The sequence below is a fragment of the Artemia franciscana genome, unplaced genomic scaffold, assembly GCF_032884065.1.
Source record: "Artemia franciscana unplaced genomic scaffold, ASM3288406v1 Scaffold_509, whole genome shotgun sequence".
Lineage (NCBI taxonomy): Eukaryota > Metazoa > Arthropoda > Branchiopoda > Anostraca > Artemiidae > Artemia > Artemia franciscana.
The window spans coordinates 387,211-414,209 of NW_027065491.1; the positions used below are offsets into that span (position 1 = coordinate 387,211).

The 26,999-nt window shown below is 36.2% G+C and overlaps 1 long non-coding RNA gene across 6 annotated transcripts in view; it reads right to left on the minus strand.

Moving 5' to 3' along the window:
* The window catches only part of LOC136043370 (uncharacterized), a 156,308-nt gene that overhangs the window by 119,247 nt on the left and 10,062 nt on the right, over window positions 1-26,999 (minus strand). For all 6 annotated transcript variants that reach the window (XR_010621597.1, XR_010621596.1, XR_010621593.1 and 3 more), the window contains exons 3-4: window positions 19,249-19,376; window positions 6,163-6,275 (exon numbers count right to left, since the gene is read on the minus strand). This is a non-coding gene — a long non-coding RNA (uncharacterized LOC136043370). The remainder of the gene's footprint in view (window positions 1-6,162; window positions 6,276-19,248; window positions 19,377-26,999) is intronic.

Genomic DNA, 26,999 nt, shown 5'->3' on the forward strand with positions numbered 1-26,999 from the left:
CTGTATTAAAAAGTGGATCTCGTTCACTGTTTTATCAAATTTTATTATCAAATCCAAAAGGCATAGGCAACTCTTCAGGTAGTACTGAATCTTTGCTAGAATTTCCAGTCTGTTTCTTTTGGAGTGGGACGTTCTTCTTGCTTTCTGGAAACGGCCTCAGCAAGCAATTGGTAAAGCTTTTGTGCACCATTTATTATCGCGAAAGTTTCAGTTTCTAATGCTACTCCATCTCGAATATTTAAACTTGTCCATTTCCAAGTATCCATTTTTGGGTTTGGTTGTTGAGGCACGTCTTGCCTCTTTGATAATGGATCCAACCATTTCTTTAAATTAAGAGCAGCAGTACTAAATCGTATAGGACAGTTTTGAAACTTTGCCGAGGTTGGCAAAACTTTTAAGGGGGAATAAAAAATCTTAGGTGCAATCTTTGGGATATCAATTTGGAGAGGGGGGATTCAAAAGGTCCGTGACCTAGAGTGTTTAACATCATAAAAGCTATACTTTGAGCCCAAGAGCTAATGAAAGTAAAACTCAAATAACTAGAATTTTATTGAATTTTTTTTTTACGTCACATGAAATTACACCGCAAGCTATTACACAAAATCCGAATAGGATCAAAAAATATAAAATCCATAACTCTGAATTTAAAAGTGTTTATGGACCCACAATGTGAGGCGCTTGCGTATTCTTAGACTAACATATTCCTGTCCATGTCCCTCTTCACTGGGAGGACCTTCTGATCCGTCTACCAATATTTTCTCATATGTCCCTACTTTACTTACCACACGGAATGGTGGTTTTTAATTACTCCAATTGAAATACCAGAAAAGGGTTCTGAATCTATTTAATGATTTATTTCCTATAATAGAACTACTTCCTAGAACGAACCCTTCCAGATGTCTTGGTTATATGTACAAAATTCAAAATTCTGAGCATTTTGATTTTATATTTATTTATTTGCTTAAGCCCCCACCCCTCCCCAGTCTTCAGGTTTTTCTTAATCTTATTAAAATTGACATCCCTTTTCCATGCATATTTTTGCATCAATCTTATCAGGGGGACTCTCTTAGGCCTCTCTTAGATCTGCTTCTTTTGTTTCTTATTTTTGATTCATTTCCCTTCAGCTAAAAATATCCCCGTCTCTCTCAGTAAATTTTATCGTTCCTTTGTACCAGCTAATTTTTGCTTTTCAATATCACAGCTTATTTTTACAATCTAAATCCCCATGCCTCTAGCTCGGGGTAGTTTTCTGACCTTCCTCCTTAAATTGCTACCATACATTGTTCATTCAAATTTTTACTTTTTGGTACTGCTTTTATACATTCCACACGTGTTTTTACCTTTCATCATTTGATGTTCACTGCTCAAACCTCCCTCCCACCCAATGGCCAAACTGTTCTCAAGACAGATGTCTTGAGGGGAATTGCGGGGAATAGGTGAGGGGGTCCTTACGCTTCCCTTGTTCTTGGGTTATTTCAGTAGCTTGGGTAACCATTTAAAGCAGTGGCTATCCTGACAGTTTTCTGTGCCATCAATATGCAAATTAAGTACAGGAAAGATAATTTATTTGACCTTTCTTCACCCCTGTATACGGTGCCGCCATCTACTTTCTCGAACTTGGTGACTTTTAATCTTCTGACGAAGCCACCAGATGCTGCTACAGTCCCTTTTTTAGATGTCAGCACTGTTCACAGTAGAGCTACTTCTAAGCCTCCCCTTAAAACGAGTCGCGGTTGCAGAAGTGGTAAACACGTTTCTGAGAGGAGGAATCCCCTAGTGGAACCGAGTAACTTATCCGCTCTAAGTGACACCCGCGCCAATGTAGGCAGACCGACTGAATCGAGTCTCACAGACTTACCCGTAATCGAACGCTTCGACAGTTTGCCCGTTAACGACTATGCCAATGAGCCGCCTCTTATCCTAAGACCTGTTACATTCAACGCTCGTCGTGGCCTTCCTAACTTCCTCGTTTGCAACACTAGATCGCTGTGCAACAAAACAGAAGATTTTGAAGCTGTTATTCGCCAGAACAACATTGCCATAGCAGCCGTTACTGAAACATGGAACCTCGACGAAAATACAGGTCGTGTGGCTGTATACTCTGTGTTCTTGAACACTCGCTCTAATCGTGGTCTATCGAAACTTGGGGGCGGTGTTGGTCTGTTCGTAAGAGAAGATATACCCTGTAAACTCCTTTCTGATCTCGCTAATCCGAACCATGAAGTAATCTGGGCGATGTGCAGACCGACGTACTTGCCCCGTTTATACTCGTGCATAATTGTGGCATCAGTATATTACCCAGAAAGTGCAAAGAATCGCCGAGACCTTGTCTCTTACTTGCAAAAGACTGTCGATGTGCTTCGGATCCACTATAGTAATCCTGCTTTTATCATAGCAGGCGACTCCAACCAGACGAAAAAAGGCTGGCTTTCATCCAGTCTGTCCCTTAAACAAGTGGTTCACATGCCTACTCACGTCTCAGGCAGCATTCTGGATCTCATTTTTACGAACTGTGAGTCCTACTACTGTAATCCTGTTTCTCTCGGACCAGTGGCCAAGTCCGACCATTTTGCTATTCTGTGGAAAGCCCACAGTTCATTGCCCAAGCCTAAACTAAGCCGCGTGGTTACCCGCCCGCTGACGGACTCTGCCATTCGAGCCTATGGTCAGTGGATAGGCAATTATGATTTCCCAGAAGTTGACGGGGATCCAAGCATCCACGAAAAGACTAAAAGATTCAGTGACATTCTGTACTCCAAATACACCGAAATTTTCCCCACCAAGTCAGTTATCATTAGTGAGTTTGATAAGCCATGGATTACCCCTGCCATAAAGAAACTCATCCGTGAGAGATGCCGCCTATATTCTATCGGTGATGTAGTAAACGCAAAGAAACTACGAAATTACACCGTCACTGTAATACGGAAGGCCAAACTTCAATATGGCCGTTTATCAATGTCACCTATGCGCGTCAGTAATCCAAAGAAATGGCATCAGTCTGTTCGAAAAATGTCGGGAAAATCCATACCTCTAGTGTGAGAATATTGGACGATAGTGGCAAACTTCTCACTGCGACAGATGTGAACTCCTTCTTCACTGAAATCTGCACAACCCACCCTCCACCCACCGAGTCCCAAAAAGCCGATCTCTTGTACGGCTGCTCAGAAGAGGAAGTTATTGAAGTCACTGAAGAAGACGTCTTCAAAGAATTAATGAAAATTAAGCCCAACAGTGCATCCTATCCTTCGGAACTTCCTGTAAAACTTGTTCGTGAATACGCCCCCTTCATTGCCAAGCCATTATCCGTGTTGATTAACCTGTGTTTCATGCTTGGTACTTTCCCAGATATTTGGAAAAAGGCATATATCCGGGTTATTCCGAAGTCAGGCCCCCCTAAAGCATGTGATGAATTGCGTCCTATCTCGATAACCCCCTGCCTGGCTAAAGTTACGGAAGCATTTGTACTCCGTTGATTGCTCGACCAAATCAGTTCTTCTATCGATAAGTACCAGTATGGTGGACTCCAGGAGTGCAGTACTACAGTTTATCTAGTGCGCATGTATGATTGTATACTTACATGGCTGGATAAAGGTAATCGGTTCCTGGATCTAGGTGCAATAGACTTCCAAAAAGCTTTTGATTTCATTAACCACCTGATTGCTGGCCAAAATTTGAAGATAATGGGTGCGAAAAAGCACGTGTTATCCGTGATTATGGATTTCTTATCTAATAGGAAACAGCGTGTTTATGCCCTGTTTGAGGGGGATTCTGACTCCGATTGGACAGGTATAACATGTGGAGCTCCGCAGGGCACAAAGTTGGCTGCCATTGTATTTATAGCCGTGATCAACTACCTACTAGCCGAATATGAGGATCATTACAAGTTTATAATTGTATTTATAGCCGTGATCAACTACCTACTAGTCGAATATGAGGATCATTACAAGTTTATAGACGATATCTCTTTTCTATTGAAATACTTAGTTGAAAACGGGATTGTTAAGAAAGAGTTCAGTGACGATTTCTTCGATGCGTTTATTGCCGAGTGCAATGTCTCTAAATTGATCATTAACACGAATAAGTCAAAGCTCTTACGCTTTAATCCGTTGAAGCGCACATTCAGCCAACCGTATGTTCCGTTTCCGATTGTCGACTCAATAAAGATTTTGGGAGTTAATTTTTCAAGTGATTGTTCTTTCGGCTTGCACGTTGAAAATGTTGTTAAAAACGCAAATGCATGTCTGCAGTCTTTGAGTATAATGCGTAGATTTGGCTGTGATGTCCAGTGCCTATTGCTAGCTTATCTTACATACGTCCGTCCAGTTCTGGAATATGCAAGCCCACTATGGGGGCCTGCAGCACTGCGTACTATATACCTCATCCAAGAACTTGAGTCGGTGCAAAAGCGAGCCGTGTTCATTATTATTGGCGATCGACAGCTATCTTATGGTGAAGCGCTTGTTAAACTCGACCTCCCCACGTTGGCCCAAAGATACGAGCAGATTATCCTGAGGTTTGGGAAGTTTCTTCTCTCTAAACCCCAGCATTGAGACATCTTACCACCTACTGCACCGCCCAACAACCGTACGCGTCACCAAAATAAACTGGTTCCAGTAGCTTCACGCACGAAGCGCCACGCAAATTCGTTTGTACCTTTTTTTACAGATTTACTAAACAAAGCCGTGTGATATTTTCTTCTTTTTTTGTGTGTGTTAATTTGTTATTTAGCATAGTGAAGCAACGCAAATTAGCTGTTAGCTACGATGTTGTTTAAATAAACCTATCTCTCTCTCTCTCTTGGTTATATGTACAAAATTCAAAATTCTGAGCATTTTGGTTTGATATTTATTTATTTGCTTAAGCCCCCACCCCTCCCCAGTCTTCAGGTTTTTCTTAATCTTATTAAAATTGACGTCCCTTTTCCATGCATATTTTTGCATCAATCTTATCAGGGGGACTCTCTTAGGCCTCTCTTAGATCTGCTTCTTTTGTTTCTTATTTTTGATTCCTTTCCCTTCAGCTAAAAATAACCCCGGGTACAAAGGAATTTTATCGTTCCTTTGTACCAGCTAATTTTTGCTTTTCAATATCACAGCTTATTTTTACAATCTAAATCCCCATGCCTCTAGCTCGGGGTAGTTTTCTGACCTTCCTCCTTAAATTGCTACCATACATTGTTCATTCAAATTTTTACTTTTTGGTACTGCTTTTATACATTCCACACGTGTTTTTACCTTTCATCATTTGATGTTCACTGCTCAAACTTCCCTCCCACCCAATGGCCAAACTACCTTACTTTTCCTTTATTTAAACTAAGCTTTCCCAGACGTATTTATACCTTTAATTAGGGCTTATTTCAGCTTCAATTGCACCGGTTAGGTAACAGCAAGAATACTGATAACAGATTTTTGCCAACCTCTATGTTTTCTTCGGGTCATGGGTCATAACCAACATCAGGTAGGCTCTCATGGCAACTTTTGACAGTTGCTCCAAACTGGAAAAACGCAGATCTTGAAAATTTTTCACGTAAAACAATATCATTGATACTAGTACATACACTTTTGCTTATGGCCCTTCAAACTTTTGAATTAAAAATAAGACTTCTGTTTTCAAAGCTTTAATGCCTAACACTGGAATTAAGAAAAAAATAATGTTTTTGAATTTGGTTTCAGTTATAAGTTTTAGTTTTGTTTAAAATCATATTTAAATATTCAATTTTGTTCAAAAAGTTATTTTAAATTGTAATATTGTTTTAAATATAATTTAACTGATGTGTTTCTTTCCGTTGTTTTACTTCAAAACCTCTTCTTCTTCTCTCTCTTTCATAACGTAATTTAAACTATGGAATCTGAACTTTCCTGAATTAAGTTAATATCCTTCATTTAATTGACAGAGGTCCATTGACAAACTAATTTATTTGTTGTATTTTTTTCTTTCTCACTTCTAATTGACTTACATCTTTAGGCGAATTTAAACAGTTAGATTTCAAAATTAAAATGAAGTTGGTGGCCTTAAAATTAAAGAGTGAAAAGACATGGCTAATTGATGAAAAACCCAAAACCGATAGTCTGAGTAAGAGGCAAAGCTGGCGAAAGTCTTTCTTTTAAAGCATCAGGGCAAGAAATTTGTTAAAGAATTTTAAGGAAAAAACTTGCATCTTACCCTGAACAGAAGACGATACTCATCATCTATGGTTTCAACTGACTCAAACTCTTATTATCCATTGTCAAGCCCGGCGAAGGAGAAATAGAAGCTATAACTGTCTTGTCGTCTTACTGAAAAATAAGATATTCTTAATTATATTCAAAATTCACTTTTTACCAGGCATTGATAGAATATTTTACAAGATAATAATCATTAAAGAGATTACACAAATTTTTTTATGCTTATATAAAAGGAGCAATTCTCGAGACAAGCTATATCATTTAACTGCAACTACGTGAAGTCTCTAGGAATAAGAAAGAGAAATTATAATTTATGAAAATGTGTCAATTTTGTACAAACCTGTGCCTTCAGGCACAAGGATATGTCTCAAGAGTGTGTTACCGAAAGAATTGGCGGAGGGGGGGCTATTGAACAATTTGGGAAATGTTAGACTATAGATTTTGCAGAAAAAAATTATAAATTTTGTAATATAATGAGAAAAAAAAACAAAGAATCGACAGTTAATTTTGCGAATTTTACATGGCCCTTCAAATTTGAAGTTCGCAAAATTTTTATTAAAAGTTGAACAGCAAAAAGTGAATATTAACAAAAAACTATATACATTTACTGCTTTAAGAAAACTATGAAACAAACACAGCAAGAAAACTAGTAGTATATGCAACAAACTATAGAGATTGAAGATCGAATTTTGAAAGCATATATCACTCAGATAAAGAGTGATCGAGGATTAAAAAAATTATAGTAGGTGTGGAATTTTTACTTTCCTTTTAAACGAAGTGACATCTACTTTTTTGAAAAGATGAATTAGGGTAAATGCTATTGAAATGTTTATAATATAAATGAAATCACAGAGAAAAGGAAAATGTTGATAAAATAACATTGGTTCTAGCAACAACTGATTTTAATTATAATGTTTTGAGTTGAAGCAACAAGAAATATGTATTTTGTATTCAGACATCATACTCACTCGTTAGTTTTATCCAAACAATACTAGCATAAAGCTGTGATGGCACATTGGGATTGGAAATACAACAGATCAGTCATTTATAACAAGTTGATATTGCCATCTATATTCTTTGAAAAAAAGCATACATCTCGAACATAGGTAGCGTTGACTATGAAATAATTGCTGATAAAATCATATAATTTATTCTTAAATTTTATAGGTCAGAATTTAATGCGAAATATTCAGTTTTGTTTCGAAAGTTTGGTATATCTGATTCGTTGTACCCACAATGTTTTATACAGACTTGGCAAAAAAAATTAATAGTCTATTGTGGCAACCCAAAAAAAAATTACAAAATCGTCAGTAAATACTAGTTGAATATTTCAATTTCAATTTATATGTACTTAACATCGAATATAATGCACACATTCTGAATATACTATAAAGAATGCAACAATTAAGAGTAAGACAAAAACTAGATCTACGTAGCAAGGCCAACGTGAGATGATGCGGCAACCTTTGTTTGGCTTCGCTAAGTAAAGTGAAAATACTTAATACTTAATACAAAATACTTAACTCTATCATCAATTTAGCTTCCAATATTCTAATCTGGGCTTGAAAACTTTTCTTCATATCCTGTCAAACTTTTTTCAACTGTGGAAAAATATCCTGGGACTTAGGTATTCAGTTTTTAATATTTTCAATGCACCCACCATTTTTACTATTAATACTACCTAGGTCAATTAAGCTGTCTGCTTGATCAATGTTTTGTTACCCAAAGTCACCTGTTCATTCTTCCTCACAAAATAAATCATCCTTCACATTTCATCGTCCTAGCTTATCTGGAAGTGCTTAAACTAGCAAAACCGGGACAGACAGACAGGCCGACCGACGGAATTTGCGATCGCTATATGTCACTTGGTTAAAGCCAAGTGCCATCATAACCAATTACGAAAAAAATTACTTTCGTCCCTACCCAAACCACAAATACACCACCTTTTCAAGGGGAGAGGCGTACACCCCTTGCCCTCCCCTCCCTGCCTGGATCCATCACTGCTTCTGAGGTCCCTTACTCAAAACGTATCCAAAATTTTTATTTTGAGAGATTGAAGGCTCGGAGAATATATTATTACCGTATCAAATACGGTATGTTACATAATATAAATTCCACAGGAAAACCCTTATGAAAAGGAAACAATAGAAACTTATATTTAACTTGAGGACAAAATGAGAATAAATGAACAAACGAGCTAGCTTAACAATAGAACTTGTTCAGTTTGACAACTGAACAAATTGTTCTACAGCTTTTTTTCCGATTTCTTTTAGGGAAATGCCACATACACCTTTAAATTTTTCTGGCAAAATAGTTTCACATTTTCTAATTCTCATGCTAACCATGGCATATACCGGTAAGAGGCTAATTTAAATAATTCTATAGAACAAATAAAAGAAACACATGATACATTTCCGGCTATTATTTTAAAGAGATGTCAAGGATTCTTCAAAAGTTTATTTATTTGCGTTTTAGCAAGGAGAATATTTTCATATTTTTGGCAAAAAACAACTCGTCAAATAATCAATCAATAAATCAATTACTCAGCGACTTTTTGAACAGATTTCTGTCCTTTAAGTCCTTTAACAAAAAATCTCAAACTAGAAAATCTGAGAAGTTCTTTTTAATCGATTTGACTTCTGAACAACTCATGTAAACTAGTGGGAGGAATATTTTTATTTAATCTCTTCTTAGTTTCTGAGTTTTGTCAAAGGCTCATAAGAGCTCCGAAGAAAACCAAGAGAAATGGCCAAGAATTTCCTACTTTCATTTTTGCTTTCTAATGTAGTTGTTTGGATTCTAAATCTACTTTTTGCATTCTATTTTTTATTTTAAAATCCTAATTATAATGCCTTTGAATTCTATTTCTTTGTGTTTTGATTTCTGATTCAAATAAATTTAGAGTTCAATCCTAATTCTTTCCCTCATAATCCTACACTCTAATTTAATTTTTGCTTTAGAACCAATTTTCTTATTTCACTGTCCATGTGGACTGAATAGTCCCAGGATGGAGGCTCAAATTATGTCGATTTATATCAATTTTGTATCAATTTTATATCAATTCATGTAAATCAATAGCACCTTAACTGGCAATACAAACCATTTAAAAGAAGATTGGCTTTAGGGTTTTAATTGATTAAAAGAAGATTGGCTTTAGGGTATGACAACCCCATCCACAATAACCTTATATGCCCCAGGACAAAACTTAGAGCCCTTTCCCAAATCTTAGGGGACTATGTCAACCTCAGAGATTTCTCAAAATTTTGGCAAGATACATTTCGGGGGAAAGGGCGTTAGGAGGGCTAGTTGCCTTCTGATAACTTTTGACTCTTAAAAATAAAACTAAAAATTTCAAATCAAACGAGCCTCTATCAGCGTTGATATGACCAACCCATCGAAAATAACCTTATATGCCCCAAGGTCACAATTTAAAACTCTTGCCCCCTAGATCGGTAGCATTGTCAGCTCCAGGAGCATTTTTATATGTCACAGGGATTATTTTGAACAACGCTGCTGTCTCAAAATTTCTATTTGATATACTTGGGAAAAAGAGGGCATGGAGGGGCTGTTGCTCTTCTAGGACGTTTAACTCATAAGATAGGGAAACTAGAACTTTCGATTTCTTATGAAACAAGCCTCCTTCAAAGTTGATATGACCAACCCTTCTAAAATAACCAAATATACCCCCAGGGCCAAAATTTATAGCCCCTTTGCGTAAGCTTTGGGGGCCAGTGTAAACCACAGAGGCAGTGTTATATGACAAGTGGACTATTTTTAACAAAACATTATCTCAAAATTCTGATCAGATATATTTGGGGGAAAGGATGCTAGAGGGGCTAGCTGCACTTTAATCGATTTAACAAACAAAACTTTTAATATCAAATCAGCCTCTTCCAGCGTATATATCACCACCCCTTATAAAATAACCTTATACACCCCTGGGGCAAAACTTACAACCATTGTCCCCCAAGCTTCAGGGGCCTATTGCCCTCCAATCACTTTTGACTCTTAAAAAGAAAACTAGACTTTTAAAAGATCAATCAAACGATCATCCTCCAAAGTTAGCATTATCACCTCTTCCATAATAACTATAGGCCCCCAGGCCAAAATGGCAGCCCTATCCCCCACTCTCTGGGGGGCTGTGTAAGCCCAAGAGGCATGGTTATATGACACATGGACTATCTGCGAGAAAGAGGGCATGGGCGCCTGTAACTCTCCAATCAATTTTAACTCTAATAAAATTAAACTGGAATAATTAAATATAACTTTGGCTTAAATACAAAACATTTATCTGTTTTTTTACAAGGGATCAGACGAAAAGCAAAACAATCAAAACTTGTATCCCTCTTCATATGTTGAGCCATATTTTTTCCTTTTTAATTCTACATATTTATTGATTTTTAAGACAAAAATGTGGAATCAAATGCAATATCAAAGAGAAAAGTGTGGACGTTGCTAAATGGTGGTATGCCTCACCCTACTGTTCCACTTGTAACTGTTCCATATTTTAGCAAGACTTTTCATCTATCTATCTTTTGTCTGTGGAGCATAGGGGTTTCTGCTTGCAAAAATCAGACACAACAAAAAGTGGAAATTTAAGTTTATCATAGGTAAAATATTTACCCTGAAAAATGAATCAAATGAAAAGTATTACATACACAAGAGCTACACTCCATGTAGGATTATTATTCAAATTTTTAACATTTGAAAGTGCTTTTTCGCGAATATTCATCACAGTCACTAATTTTAAACTGGATATATTCGAGGCTAATTAACATAAGCAGTATTAGAACGGATTAAACAATGAAAAAAAAATAGCAGGAAAATATGTTATTAAAGCAATAAATGAGTTAATCAGGAGAAGGGAGTACACTGTCAGGGCAATATGTTTTATTTTGAAAGCTAGCAGTAGTGTTTTATTTTGAAAGTCAAATTATTTCAAAATATAATTTTTACTAAAATTGTACAATTGCAGGTTTAGTAATACTTCATGATACATTAATTTTGAATTCAATATTTTAAAAATAAATTTCACTGAGTCATAATTTTTTTTTTTTTTTTTTTTTTTTTTTTTTTTTTTTTTTTTTTTTTTTTTTTTTTTTTTTTTTTTTTTTTACAGAGCCTTTTTTCTTGATGGGATCATTCTGAATCCCACAAATAAAAGGAGTATAGTATCCATCCGTGTCTCTGAAACTTTGTGCGTAAGTGAATGACTCTGTGGACCTTACTCCCACGAGAACCGTGACTGAAAAAATAAACTTTAAAATGTCTTGTAAATTATACGGTAAGGATTTTTTCTTTGAAGATCTTATAATTGACCCAATGGACTGAGATATGTGAAGCTAAGATGTACATTATCACAATTTAAAGACTGCGATTTATTTTAATAAAGAGTGATTTCTCAGACTGAATAAAATAGTTGACAGCTATGAATATAAAACCAGATGCAAAAAAAATCTTTGACAACTTTAAAAGATAACATAAAACTAGACTTATCTTTATCAAAGGGAATATGACAGCATTGAGCAGAACGAAGAGAGGAGCGCCAAGTAAGAGGTTAAGAAATATGTTTACTAATAGAGGTGGTAAATGAAAGAGGAACGAGGTGTAGAGGGGGCTAGGAATAGAGAGAAAAACAGAGGGATGATGTAACAGATAGAATAGAAGATATTTGCGATAATTTGGATCTTACTTTTGCAAAATATTCATTTAGCATTTTAGTGTAATTTTCTATTTACTTTAATCAGAAAGGAAACCCAACCATTAATTTTTGTACATTCTTCTTTATCGAGGAGTCTTTCGAAAGCTCACATGAATGATTGGCCAAAATCCCTAATTTCAAATCAACAAGTAAATCAACTAAAATATTCTGTTTCTCAATCCAATAATGGAGCTCAAACCCCAACCACAAAACCCAAAGAAAAGATTTGAAGAAATAAGTTAATGTCAAAATTTCCTTCGGTGATTTTCCGCAGATGGAAAAGTCCATAGAGAGGAGGGTCCCAAAGGGAATTTCCGGTGAAGGGGCGGGGTTTTCCAGCGAAATTTTCTTACGGAAAAGATTTTCCGCAAAATAGAGTTTGCTTCAAATGTTTGTTTTTTTGTTCGATTTTTGGTTGTTTTTTTACTGTAGATTGGTGGAGATCCCAGTCGAAACATATAATTTTATTTTAACCATTCTTTATTTCACAAATGCTTAAAATCACCCTCGATTTCTAGATTATAATTCCTTGTTTTTTCCAAACGTCATGCAGCTTTTTTGTAAAAAAAAACAACAGCATTTTTTTGGCAAAAGCCATTTATTTCTAGAAGTGCATGTATTTCTTATAAAAAGCCCTGACAATAAGAAAAGCTGTAATTTAAGAGAAGTTTCATGTGAAATTCCAAGAGAAATTCTTTTTTTTTGTCAAAATAGTAATGTCAACAAAACGGTAATGTCAACGGTTAATGTCAAAAATGCCAAAATAGTAATGTCAACCTACATTTTATGTGTCAAATTTATGATATTAATTTTGATTCTTATGATTGCTACAACTTTAATCTAAAAAATGTCAAACAAACTGTGAAAATATAATTAGATAGATGGATAAAATAGATTCTAGGCTATTGATTATTAACAAGACTGACTCGTTAGGTTCAATCACTTCAAAAAGACAGTGATCAATCAGTAGATCAATATTTGAAAAAACAAGAGCTAAGAGCTGATATGGCACTTGTGACGAGGCCGGAAGAGCCAAGAACTCAGATGAAAAATATACATTTAAATTTAATAATAAGGAACTATTTATAAGTAAAAGAATAAAATATTTAGGCTTTATCTTATCGGATAATGGAAGCCTAAGGAGTCATGTTGATGAAATAATTAAGAGAGGTAGGGTGGCCATGTCAGCTATATTTAGAAACCCGACGATAATGGGGATCAAAAACCTAAAAATGCATAAAAGAATATTTAACACAAAAATTTTACCCGTGATAGAATATGGAGCAGAGATATGGGGTGGAGAAACGGTGCAGCAACTGGAGTCCCTTCAGCTCCAGTATTATAAAAGAGTGTTTGGTCTACATCAGACAACTCATTCACAGATTCTGAAAGGTGATATGGGCCTGTTTTCTTTAAAGCTACGTAGGTATATTTTAATGCTTAGATTCTGGTTGAAGTTAACTAAGAGTAATGAAGATAGACTAGTGAGAGCGGCATATGAAGATATGTTGAAATGTGGCTTAAAAACCTCGTGGCCATCCCAAATTAAATCATTACTAGAAAAAGTAGGAATGCCTTATTTATGGAATAATGGTCTTTGCTCTCGTGATGTACCAACAAATTTAGAAAGCCAGGTACGATTTATATTAGAGAGTCAGGAAATTCAGCATTGGCAAGGGCTGGTTTTTGATTCTACAACCCTGCAACATTATAATCAGGCAAAACCTAGTTTTGGGGAGGAAATTTATTTTAAATTTAACTTACCGGCTATGATTCTACGTCGTTGGATTCAGCTTAGGGCAAATTGTCTTCCAATCCAGAACAGGCAAAAAACATTCGACAAAAATAAAATGATAGTTGGTCCTGATAGGCGGTATGTTTGTCCCCTTTGTAAAGATGATGATGAAGACTTGGATCATTTTCTCCAGAAATGCCCGGTGCTCTTGGATTTACGGGAAATTTATTTGCATGGGGTTAATTTGATGCTTCCGGGTATTCTACAAAATAGTAACCCAACCACAATATTTCGAGTGGGAGTATATGTAGATAAATCTTTAATAAGAAGAAAAAGTTTTATATGATTAATTTCTTTTGTAGTTAGATTAGGTACTTTTTACGTTGAATTCTTTTTTTTTTGCGTGTTCGTACTGTTGTTAATTTCCTTGCTTGCTTGTTATCTATTTATATTTTTGTGTATATGGCCCACGGGTTTTTTGAAATACACTTATCTATCTATCTATTTATGGTATGAGCTCTAGCAAAATTCTATGAATCAATAGATTGATTTAAAAGGAAAATCAGAGGCTTAATGCAGGTTGGGATTTCAAAGAAGAGCTTTGAGCCACGATGCCCTTCTAAATATGAAAATTCATTGAGATCCGATCACCCACTCATGAGTTATAAATACCTAATTTTTTCTAATTTTCCTCTCCCTTCAGACCCCCAGATGGTCGAATCGGGGAAAACAACTTTATCAAGTCAATTTGTGCAGTTCCCTGACACACCTACCAATTTACATCATCCTAGCACGTCCAGAAGCACCAAACTCGCCAAACCACCGAGCCCCACCCTCTAACTCCCCCAAAGAGAGCGAAACCAGTACGGTTACGTTAATCACGAATCTACAACATATGCTTATTCTACCCACCAAGTTTCGTCCCGATTCCTCCACCCTAAGCGTTTTCCAAGATTTCCGATTTCCCCATCCAACTCCCCCAAATGTCAAAGATCTGGTCGGGATTTGAAATAAGAGCTCTGAGTCATGATTTCCATCTACATCTCAAATTTCAGTAAGATCTGGTCACCCGTTCTTAAGTTAAAAATACCTCGGTTTTTCTAATTTTTTCAAATTAACCCCCCTTCTAGCTCCTCCAAAGAGAACAGACCCGTTCCAATTATGTCAATCACGTATCTAGAACTTGTGTTTATTCTTCCCATCAAGTTTCATCCCCATCTGTCCACTCCAAGCTTTCTCCGAGATTTCTGTTTCACCTTCCAACCCCCTATGTCCCCGGATCAGATTCGAGTCGGAAATGGAGCATCTGAGACATAAGATCCTTCTATATATCATGTTTCATTAAGATCCGATCACCTATTTGTAAGATAAAGACACCCTAACTTTCACGTTTTCCAAGAATTCCGGTTTCTCCTTCCAACTCCCCCAATGTCACAAGATCTGGTCGGAATTTAAAATGAGAGCTCTAAAGCACAAGATCCTTCTAAATATCAAATTTCATTAAGATCTGGTCACCCGTTCGTAAGTTACAAATACCTCATTTATTCCAATTTTTCTGAATTATCCCCCCCACAACGCCCCCCCACCCCACCCCGACCAAAGAGAGCGGATCCGGTTCGATTATGTCAGTCGCGTATCTTGGACTTGTTTTTATTCTTCACATCCAGTTCCATCCTGATCCCTCCGCTTTAAGTATTTTCCAAGATTATCGGTTCCTCCCCCCCCCCAATTGCTCCCCTCCCAGTGATGCTGAATCCGGTCAGGATTTAAAATAGAGGTCTGAGTTACGAGGTCCTTCTAAATATGAAATTTCATTAAAATCCGATCACTCCTTCGTAAGTTAAAAATTCGTCATTATTTCTATTATTTTCGAAATTAACCTCCCCCAACTCCCCCAAATAGAGCAGATCCGTTCCGATTATGTCAATCACGTATTTAGGACTTATGCTTATATTTATTACCGAGTTTCATCCCGATCCCTCCACTCTTAAGTGTTTTCCGAGATTTTAGGTTCCCCCCCTCTCAACTCCTCCCAATGTCACCGGATCCGGTCAGGATTTAAAAAAGAGCTCTGAGACACGATATCCTTCTAAATATCAAATTTCATTGAGATCCGATCACCTATTCGTAAGCTAAAAATACTTCATTTTTTTCTAATTTTTCAGAATTAACCCTCCTCCCAACTACCCCAAAGAGAGTGGATCCGTTCCAGTTATATCAATCACGTATCTAGGACTTGTGCTTATTTTTCCAACCAAGTTTCCTGCCAATCCTTCCACTCTAAGCGGTTTCAAAGATTTTAGGTTCCCCCCTTTAATTCCCCCAAATACCACCGGATCCAGTCGGGATTTAAAATAAGAGCTCTGAGACACGATATCCTTCCAAACTTCAAATTTCACCAAGATCCGATCTCCCCTTCGTAAGTTAAAAACACATCACTTTTTCTAATTTTTAGAATTAACCATCCCCCTCCCCCCCAAATCCACCAAACAGAGCAGATCCGTTTCAGTTACGTCAATAGCGTATCTAGAACTTACGCTCATTTTTCCCACCAAGTTTCATCCCGATCCCTCCACTCTAAGCGTTTCCAAGATTTTAGGCCCCCCTCCAACTCCCACAAATGTCATCAGATCTGATCGGGATTTAAAATAAGAGCTCTGAGACACAATATCCTTCTAAACATAAAATTTCATTAATATCCCATGACCTTTCCGTAAGTTAAAAATACTTCATTTTTTTTATTTTTTCCGAATTAACCGGCCCCCCACTCTCCCTCCGATGGTCAAATCGCAAAAACGAACCTGGTCCGGTCCCTGATATGCCTGCCAAATTTTGTCGTCCTAGCTTACCTGGAAGTGCCTAGACCGACGGACCGACCGACAGACAGACCGACAGAATTTGCGATCGCTATATGTCACTTGATTAATACCAAGTGCCATAAAAAAAACATTGTCGAAACTTTATATAAAGTAAGCAAATATACCGCACCTGAGCCGTTTATGTCGGTTTCTTGAAGGAACGATGAAATTCACCAGCATAATACTAGACATGAATCGCAACTAGTTACAACAAGAGCTAAGAGCTCATATGGCACTTGTGACGAGGCAAGAAGAGCTAAGAGCCAAGAGATCATATGGTATGAGCTCTAACAAAATTCTACGAATCAATAGATTGATTTCAAAGGAAAATCAGAGGCTTAATGCCGGTCAGGATTTAAAATAAGAGCTCTGAGTCACGATGTCCTTCTAAATATCAAAATTCATTAATATCCGATCACCCACTCGTAAGTTATCAATACCTAATTTTTTCTAATTTTTCCTCTCCCTTTAGCCCCCCAGATGGTCGAATCCGGGAAAACGACTTTATCAAGTCAATTTGTGCAGCTCCCTGACACGCCTACCAATTTTCATCGTCCTAGCACGTCCAGAAGCACCAAACTCGCCAAATCACTGAACCCCTCCCCCCAACTCCCCCAAAGAGAGCGAATACAGTACGGTTACGTCAATCACGTATCAAGGACATTTGCTTATTCTATCCACCAAGCTTCATCCCGATTCCTCCACTCCAAGTGTTTTCCAAGGTTTCCCCCTCCAACTCCCCCCAATGTCGAAAGATCTGGTCGGGATTTCAAATAAGAGCTCTGAGACATGAATTCCTTCTAAATATCAAATTACATTAAGATCCGATCACCTATTCGTAAGATAAAAATACCCCAATCTCCACGTTTTCCAAGAATTCGGTTTCCCCTCCTACTCCCCCCAATGTCACAGATTCTGGTCGGAATTTAAAATTAGAGCTTTAAAGCACAAGATCCTTCTAAATATCAAGTTTCATTATGCTCTGATCACCCTTTCGGAAGTTACAAATACCTCAATTTTCAAAATTACCCCCCCCCCCCAACTCCACCAAAGACAGAAGATCCGGTCCGGTTATATCAGTCACGTATCTTAGACAGGTTTTTATTCTTCCCATCAAGTTTCATCCTGATCTCACCGCTTTAAGTATTTTCTAAGATTTCTGGTCCCCCCCCAACTGCCCCCCAATTACGCTGGATCCGGTTGAGATTTAAAATAAGAGATCTGAGTTACAAGGTACTTACAAATATGAAGTTTCATGAAAATCCAATTACTCCTTCGTAAGGATTACTCCGATTACTCCTTACCTTATATTTTTTTTTCTTGATGAATAAATGAATACTGTCACCCGTTACGGGCAGTGCTCTCTTAGGGTGTAGTTAGTTTACAGTGTGTGATTTGTTTTTTGTTAATAGACAAACTGAACTGAAAACTAAACTGAACTGGACAAATGAATTTCGAGTCAAATGAGCACTTATCGAAGTTCCTACAACAACTCCTTCGACACGAAGTGCCCGGGTCTAGAATAGAAAAAAAAACAATAATACCTTGTGCCCACATCGCTCTTTACTTTGATTTTGGATACTTCTGAGAAGACCTGTCCATATAGTTATCATGACAGTAAATTATGTGTCTTTTTAATTTCATTTGTAATTTCAAATCAGATTATGGGTCAAAAAAGAAGACAAGAGGTATTCGTGGCACCGAATACTAAGACAGGAGATCACATATTTGTGCAAAAGGCCCAAGGTTCAAAGAAGTAATATCAAGTGTTCTAGAGACTATGAATTAAAATCAACAAGAATGGTTACTGAACCCCCTTTAAAACAAAGGTGTCAGAAAAATTGAAACCAAAGTGAATTTTGACATTGATAAGCAGGAAAAAATGAAGAATGGTATGCAAATAGGCATTGGTTAAAACAGAGACTGTGTAAATGACAGGAGTTCAGCAACAAAGAGTAGTGATACGGCTCAAGGAAAATGTATTCAACAACACATTAAGGACTGCAAGGACATGGGAAAGGTTGACCACCAAGAGAATATGATTAAATATTTTTGACTAGAAAAAAAATTGGTTACAGATTAATGACGCATATGATGAAAACGATTTAAGAGACCCCGAGCATATAAGCAGTGTTGACAAAACGTTATACAAAACGCCTATTAATTATGTGAAAACAAAGACCAGGACTCTTACGAAGCACATATCTATTGTATACAGTATAAAAAAAATATCGGCTCTTATTAAACCTGCTCTGAATGTTTGTTGTTTGTCCAAAAGAGTAATAATAAATGATGATTGAAAGTTTTGAAATGTGTAAGGGCAATGATGAATGAAAGTCACTTTGATGACTTGCGCAATTTCTCCTCAAGTGGATTCTTCAAGTTTCGGGCTTTTTTTGTCAAATGTGTCCAAGACTTCACAAATAAGAGAAACTGTTTGGGAAGCAAACTGTCAATTGATTTCCCAGCACCTTCTAAATACAACTGCTCAAAGGGAAGATCCACAGTATCTATGAAAGTCATAGAAATTTCAGAAAATGTTCCTGAAATTTGTTATTTCTCTTAATATTTCAGTTTTGACTATTCTCTGTATTAAGTTATCCAAACATTTTTGATAACAGTAGATTTTAAAACAAAAACCCAAAAGGTCCGGTCAATATGAGATTTTATCAACACTGACCTTTAACTGGCATCCATTAGAATATTTTTGTCAATCGTAAATTCTATAAATCTAGTTATCTTAAAGTGAGAATTGGTGATATATCACTGTGATTGGGCTTTAAGACTTACCTTCTTTTTCGCTCGATCTAATTCAAAAGTAGATTTGATCGGTGTATAGATTTACAGCAATTCCATATGTCTGATTGTAATACTTCGTCATAATTGTTTGGCCCTTCAGGTCTATTAACGCAAGAACCCTATAAATAAAAATTATCACACTAAAATATGATTAAGAGGCAAGATAACTGTCCACCAAAATAGATTTTCAAAAACTAGCTCGTTCCTGCTCTTCTATAAAGCAGTATGATGTAGCATAGGATGTACCCAAAACTTTATTCTAAACTTTATTCCAATGACGCAGTAGGCTTTAGATTTTTAAAGGTAGGAAAGGAAGTAGCAGCAAAATTCTTGTTTGTAGTGAAACTAAATTTCTCGTGAACGGTCTTAGGAAGAAATAAGGTTAAACTAAATAACTGATATATAGTGATTACAACTGCTGAAAAGCCAATCAGTTCAAAATTTTATTTTACAGCAACTTATTTTTTTTTTTTTCAATGACGCAGAAGGTTTTAGGATTTTGATATTAGGGATGGAGGCAGTACCCATACTCCTATTTGAACTGATCTATGATCGCTTCAATCTTGATTCGCATATTTAATTAAAGGCTTATTCGTTTTAAGGCTTATTTGTTCACTTATGTTAGTGAATATTGTATGTTTGTTTACTATGATTGTTTATTTAGTTTCTGTTCAATTTGGGATTCATTTATGCTACAACAGTAAAATATTTTTGTTTGTTTTAAGTTCGATGTGCATATTCAATTTTTACTGAGCTCGTTTTAAGATTTATTCATTCATTTATATTAGCACAACAAAACAATAAAAACGAAAGCAATACGAAACCAGAAAAATGGAACAGCAAGAAGTGTACAAGAAGAGATAAAAAAAACTAGAAAAAATATTTTTTTAAAAGAAAACCAAAAACAATCCCCCCCCCCACAAAAAAAGCATACCAAATGTATTAAAGATACTCCAACCCCATCCAGGAAACAAAGAGTCCAGCCTAATGCAGGTTAGATTTTAGTTACTTTTAGTTTTATTGACGAGCAATTATGATTGTCCCCTTATTTTCTTCACTTGATTAGTTGCAATTGCCTCTTTTCTTATTGTTAGACGTTTCTGTTCTCTTCTGGTTTTTATCGGTATCAAGCATGCCTTAATTGACGCATCTAAAGATATACGCGGTCATTCTTTATCTTTCCTTGTCCTTTTTTGGCGGCCAGCGTTAAATACCCCCCCCCCCCGCGAAATACACCCCGCGAGAATTTCCCCCGAGAAAAAAAACAAGGAAAAATACCCCTCCCCCCCCCCCGCAATATATCACCTCCACGCAGCTAGTTGGTCTCCAATCCCTTATGACTTCATAAAAAGGACTAGAACTCTCAATTTCAGATCTAACAAGTGCATTCCTAAGTTTTTTTTAACTTGAAGGGAGGTGTGGATAAGGATAGGGCAATACCCCTCCTGTACGGAATAAATTCTGATCATTTGGGGTTTAATGTTTTTCTTAACTTTCAGAATAACAGCGTAGACCTGAAATATACTCAGAAATCATAAGGGAGTACATATCAATTTCACATTTCTGATGCAATTTTAAGTTTCTTTTGTACCCCCCCCCCCCCCATAAAAAAAACCTTTGCTGAAAAATACCCTTTTGTTGGACAATTTTTCACGGAGGGGATTACCACCATGATTTTAACAAGGGCTAAGAGCTCATATGGCACTTGTGACGAGGTCGAAAGAGCCAAGAGCTCATATGGCATGAGCTCTAGCAAAATTTTAAGAATCAATAGATTAATTTAAAAGGAAAATCAGAGGCTTGATGCCGGTCGGGATTCAAAATAAGAGCTCGTAGACACGAGGTCCTTTTAAATATCACAATTCATTAATATCCGATCACCCACTCGTAAGTTAAAAATACCTCATTGTTTTTCTAAACGTTTCCTCTCCCTTTAGCCCCCCCCCCCCACCCACAATTGGCCAAATCGGGGAAAACGACTTTATCAAGGCAATTTGTGCAGGTCCCTGACACGTCTACCAATTTTCATCGTCCTAGCACGTCCAGAAGCACTGAACTCGCCAAAGTACTGGACCCCCCCCCCCTAACTTCCCTAAAGAGAGCGGATCCAGTCGGGTTGTGTCAATCACGTATCTACGATATTTTATAAGTTCCATCTCAATCTCTCCACTATAAACGTTTTCAAAGATTTCCGGCTTCCCCCTCCGACTTCCCCTAAAGTCACCAGATTAATGCCGCTAACTAATGCCGCCAGATGAAAGCCGCGATTTAAAATAAGAGCTTTCAAACATGAGTTTTAATTTTTCCGAGTTAACACCCGCTCCATCTCCCCCAAAGAGAGTGGATTCAGTCAGGTTGTGTCAATCAAGTATCTAGGACTTGTGCTTATTCTTCCCTCTAAGTCTCATACTGATCTCTCCAGCCTAAGCGTTTTCCAAGATTTCCGGTCCCCCCCCCAACTACCCCCAATGACATTGGATCCAACCAGGATTTAAAATAAGAGATCTGAGTAACGAGATCCTTCTGAATATGAAATTTTATTAAGATCCAATAACTCCTTCGTAAGTTAAAAAAAAACTCATTTTTTCTCATTTATCAGAATTAACCCTCCCCTCAACTCTCCCAAAGAGAGAGAAACCGTTCCGGTTATGTCAATCACGTATCTAGAACTTGTGTATGTTTTTTCCACGAAGTTCCATCCCGATCCCTCTACTCTAAGCGTTTTCCAAGATTTTAAGTTTCCCCATCCTACCCCCCCCCCCAATGCCACCAGATCCGGTCGGTATTTAAAATAGGAGCTCTGAGACACGATATCCTTCTAAATCTCAAATTTCATTAAGATCTGATAACCCGTTCGTGAGTTAAAAATATCTCATTTTTCTAATTTTTCCGAAATAACCGTCTCCCATTCCCCACCCTCAGATGGTCGAATCGGGAAAACGACTATTTTAATTTGATCTGGTCTGGTCCCAGATACGCCTACCAAATTTCATCGTCCTAGCTTATCTGGATGTAACTAAACTAGCATAACCGGGACCAACTGACCGACAGAATTTGCAATCGCTGTCACTTGGTAAATACCAAGTGCAATAAAAACCATTAGAAATCAGTCTCTTTCCAATGAAAGTGCGCAAGAAACATTTTATTAACATTTTATTAGTAAATGTTTGGGAAAAAAATCAATACCATTCTTCTGATTCAAAATAAGGATTCATTTTAGATAAAAAGAATTAACACGTAGTTATTTACCTTCTTTTATAAAAAATTTTTCGAAAATTTATTTTTCTTAAATGATTACTCCGACCTTGGAAGGAGTATTTCGACTCATATACTTAGTTCTAAGTGTATACTTATACGAACTTTTATTAAAGTTCTAAAGAGTTTTGCCTTTATTTTAATGTTTTAGGATGAACAGAGGAGGTGATATGTCATATAATGCAGAGCTTTAATTAGATGAAAATAGGCAGTAAAGTGGCAACTATTTCTTCACCAAAATCCAAAACTCAAATTAATAATTTTTGCAATTCTACTACATTTACTTTCTATTATACAAATCCCCTAAAAAACAACATTGTTGAAAAAAAAAAAAACCTGCTTTACAAAAAAGCAAACCCCAAAAAAAACGAAAAAAAAACAGCCAAAAAAAGTAATGGTATAAATTTCTTCACCTTAGTGTTATAGCAAGACTGGAAAACAAATTTTTTAAATAAAAAAGAAGTGAATATTTTGCTTTTCAGCCACGTTGTGACAGCACAATCCTGAAATATCATTTTGACAGCCTAAGGAAGTTAGAATTTTAAATTTCCCCTACTTGTTAATACAGAATGCAGATTTTCACCTCCCAGTTGGCTTTTGTGGTAATACAGACAGATTCCTTTGATAAACCTAAATATAATTAAATACTTTTCGGTGGTATGCGAAATTAGTAAAATCTAACAGAGACCGCACAAAGTGACTAAACCTTGTCTCAAACTTTTTTGGAGAAAGAAACATTCTTAATAATAAAAAGCTTTTTAAAACCTCAACTATTAAAAACCAATAAAAAAAAATAACTTTCGTCCCAACCCAAACCAGAGCAAACGGTCCCAACCACAAATCCACCACCTCTTCAAGGGGGGATGTATACACCTCGCCCCCCTGGATCCATCACTGCTTTTGAGGTCCCTTACTCAAAACATATCCAAAATTTTTATTTTGAGAGATTAAAGGCTCGGAGAGAACAAGTAAAGGCTGAAATAAATGAGATATAAAAACAGAAAAAATTGCATATTAAAGGGGCTCAACACCCACAACTGTACATCCCACACATGTACAAATACCGACACACGAAAGGCAACAACAATGGACGGACATAGGGAGATACGGCATATCAACTGCAATTCCGGTAAATGAAGGCGATAATTCATAATTGATATAGTGGGAAGTTGACATACTAATCAATTCCTATTCTTGTGTTTTTTTCCGATATGCTATTCCAGTTGGTTGTTAATATATCCCACCCCTACCCAGCCTACTGGTCCCATGTTCAGCCCAATTGATACGTAGAAATTAAAAGAATAGACTAGAGCGATAAAAAAAAATTATTGAAAAAACTTGGGAATAGATGCTAAAATATTATCAGTGACAAGACAACATCCATTTGGTTTTTGGTATATTAATTTTATGTAAGCCTTTAGTTGAGAGGAGGGCAAATTGTATTTTTAAATGTTCAGATTCGCAGTGACAAGACAGCATCCGTTTTGTTTTTGAAAAAAATAATTTTTAAAATTTTACCAATAAAGAAGTTTTTCATAGAAAAGTAGAGCTATATTACATAAAAACGAGAAAAAATAAAGTTAAATAGCAATTTAAGCTTTACACCAACATGAATGATGCGCTTAACAAATTTTATTTCGATTCGTATGTATTTATCTGTCAAATTGGAAGAAAAAATGGAAATAATGACATTAAGCAGAACTACTGGGAAGTAATCAAACAGTTCGTGGTAACGAACTGTAGTAAGGAGCGACTCGGCTCAGTAGTAGTCGAAATTCTAAAAAATGGAATTTTGATACCAATAGTTACATCAAAAGAATCGCATTTTAATGCTGATTTTAAATATATAAGTTTCATCAAGATCAGTCTTGACCATCAAAAGTTACGAGACTGAGAGAATTTGCCTCATTTTAGAAAATAGGGCGAAACACCCCCTAAAAGTCATACGATCTTAACGAAAATCACACCATTAGATTCAGCATATCAGAGAACGTAATTGTAGAAGTTTCAAACCTCTATCTACGGAAATGTGGAATAGAAATTAAAAGTTCTATTGCCCTTCTTAAGTGATCAAAAAACTGGAGGGTACCTAGGCCCCCTCCCACGCTCATTCTTTCCCCAAAGTCACCGGATCTAAATTCTGAGATAGCCATTTTATTCACCATAGTCGAAAAACCTAATAACTATGTCTTTGGGGACGACTTACCACCCCGCAGTCCCTGTGGGAGGGGCTGCAAGTTACAAACTTTGACCTGAGTTTACATACAGTAATTGTTACTGAGAAGTGTACAGACGTTTTCAGGGGAATTTTTTTGGTTTGGGGGGAGTGTTGAGGGGAGGGGATTACGTGGGAGGATCTTTCCATGGAGGAACTTCTCATGGAGGGATAGACTTTCAATGGAGGGGGCGCAGGATTTTCTAGCATTATTTAAAAAAAAACAATGAAAAAATAAATATGAAAAGTTTTTCTACTGAAAGTGAGAAGCAGCATTAAAACTTAAAACGAACAGGTTTAGGTATTACGAGGTTTACTTCCTCGTAATACCTCGCTCTTTACGCTAAAGTAGTTTTAATAATTTCAACTATTTATTCTACGGCCTTTGTGATTCAGGGGTCATTCTTAAGGAATTGGGACAAAATTTAAGCTTTAATGAAAAGAGTGAGGAATATAGAAGTTCGCTACGTAATTTAATTCGTAAGTTACGCATATTTTTTACTTATAAAAACGTTCGTAAAAAATTATAAGTTATAGTTGCCTTTTTAAATAATAAAAAAATTGGAGGGCAACTAGGCCTCCTCCCTCGCTCCTTTTTTCTCAAAATCTTCCGATTAAAACTATGAAAAAGCCTTTTAGCACAAAGAATTTAATATGCAAATTTCGTTTTAATTATTTATGTGAGGAGAGCCAAGATCTAAACATGCATTAATTCAAAACGTCCAGAAATTAAACACAAAAATAAGTTTTTTTAAATCAGAGTAAGGAGTGACATTAAAACTTAAAACGAACAGAAATTACTCCGTATATGAAAGGGGCTGCTTCCTCATCAACGCCCCGCTCTTTACGCTAAAGTTTGACTCTTTCTCTCAACTCTAAACCCCAAAACAGTTTCTTTTTAAAACAGTAAAACCCCAAAAAAAGATGTGGACTTTGAAAAAACCAGAGAGAAAGCCGTTAAACTAAACGAGAAATAATTGTAAATGATGAGTACATCCTGCCCTTCTGTTGTACGTGCTTATTTTCATCATTTTTGCTGGAATTTTAGTGTTTTTTTCTACCCGTATAAACAGGGGTTGATATTTTCAAAAAACACGTAGGGCAAAAAGCAACATACTGAAGTTTAAAATCTATCAAATACCATATTTCCCCTTTCGAAAAGATTTGGCTTTAACTACACTCTGTAAAGGGTTCAATAGCCTCCAACACCACAAACTTCTGACGAATTAAATTATTTATTTTCTTTCAATTCAACACTTTTCAAACATTTTTGTACTAGGGGTTTTCATATTGTATGCAATATTCGTTCATTTTTAATTCTAAACATTTACTGGTTTTTAAGACAAAAATGTGTCATCAAATGTGACATCAAAGAGGTAAGTATGAACATTACATAAGTATGAACAATTTAGTATACCCCGTCCTCCTGTTCCACTTGTAAATCAGTTAAGCAAAGTTTTTCATCTATCTATTTTTGTCTGTTGAGTACACGGATTTCTGTTTGCAAAAATCAGACAGTGTAAAAAGTGGAAACTGAAGGAAAACAAAGTTTGTCAGACGGATCAAACCAAACAGAAAAAGATTGTACTTGTTTGTAGGGCGCCTATATATATTCTGTATGTCTGTATACACTCTGATATATTTTTAATAACTCACAATTACATTTGTAGGTATTTTTCTACTAAATTGATTAATTAAATTGATTAAAGTCTTTTCTAAAGTGATTGTAACTTTTCCCCCTAACTTAATGAGTCAGTTTTGTTAATAATCAATAGCCTAGAATCTATTTTATACATTTACCTAATTATATTTTCACAATATACAGACACAATAATTTCACAACCCTGAAACTTAAAGATTGATGAATAGAGACCTGAAACTTGCATCAAATTACAATCTTTTTTAGTGCTATAAAAAAAAACAACCAGAAACGTGTGTCAAATTTCATAGGATATAGGAAATACAAATGACAGGAAATATAAACACAAATGAAAAGAAATACATGAGTTTGATAGGAAATATAAATACCTGACACTAACGAGGAAATATAATATAGAAAACGAGGGTAATTTTAAGCTTTTTTGAAAAACAAAAAGAGAAGATAAAAGCAGATATTCCTCCTCCTCCCTCGACAAGCTTCCTCCTCCTCTTTAGATTTAGCACTGCTGGTCTTAATTTAAAGAAATGAATGGATCCACTATCGAAGAGGGCAGAGGTGCATCAACAAGCGAACCCTAAAATGGAGAGCCTACTTGGAAATGGGTAATTGAGA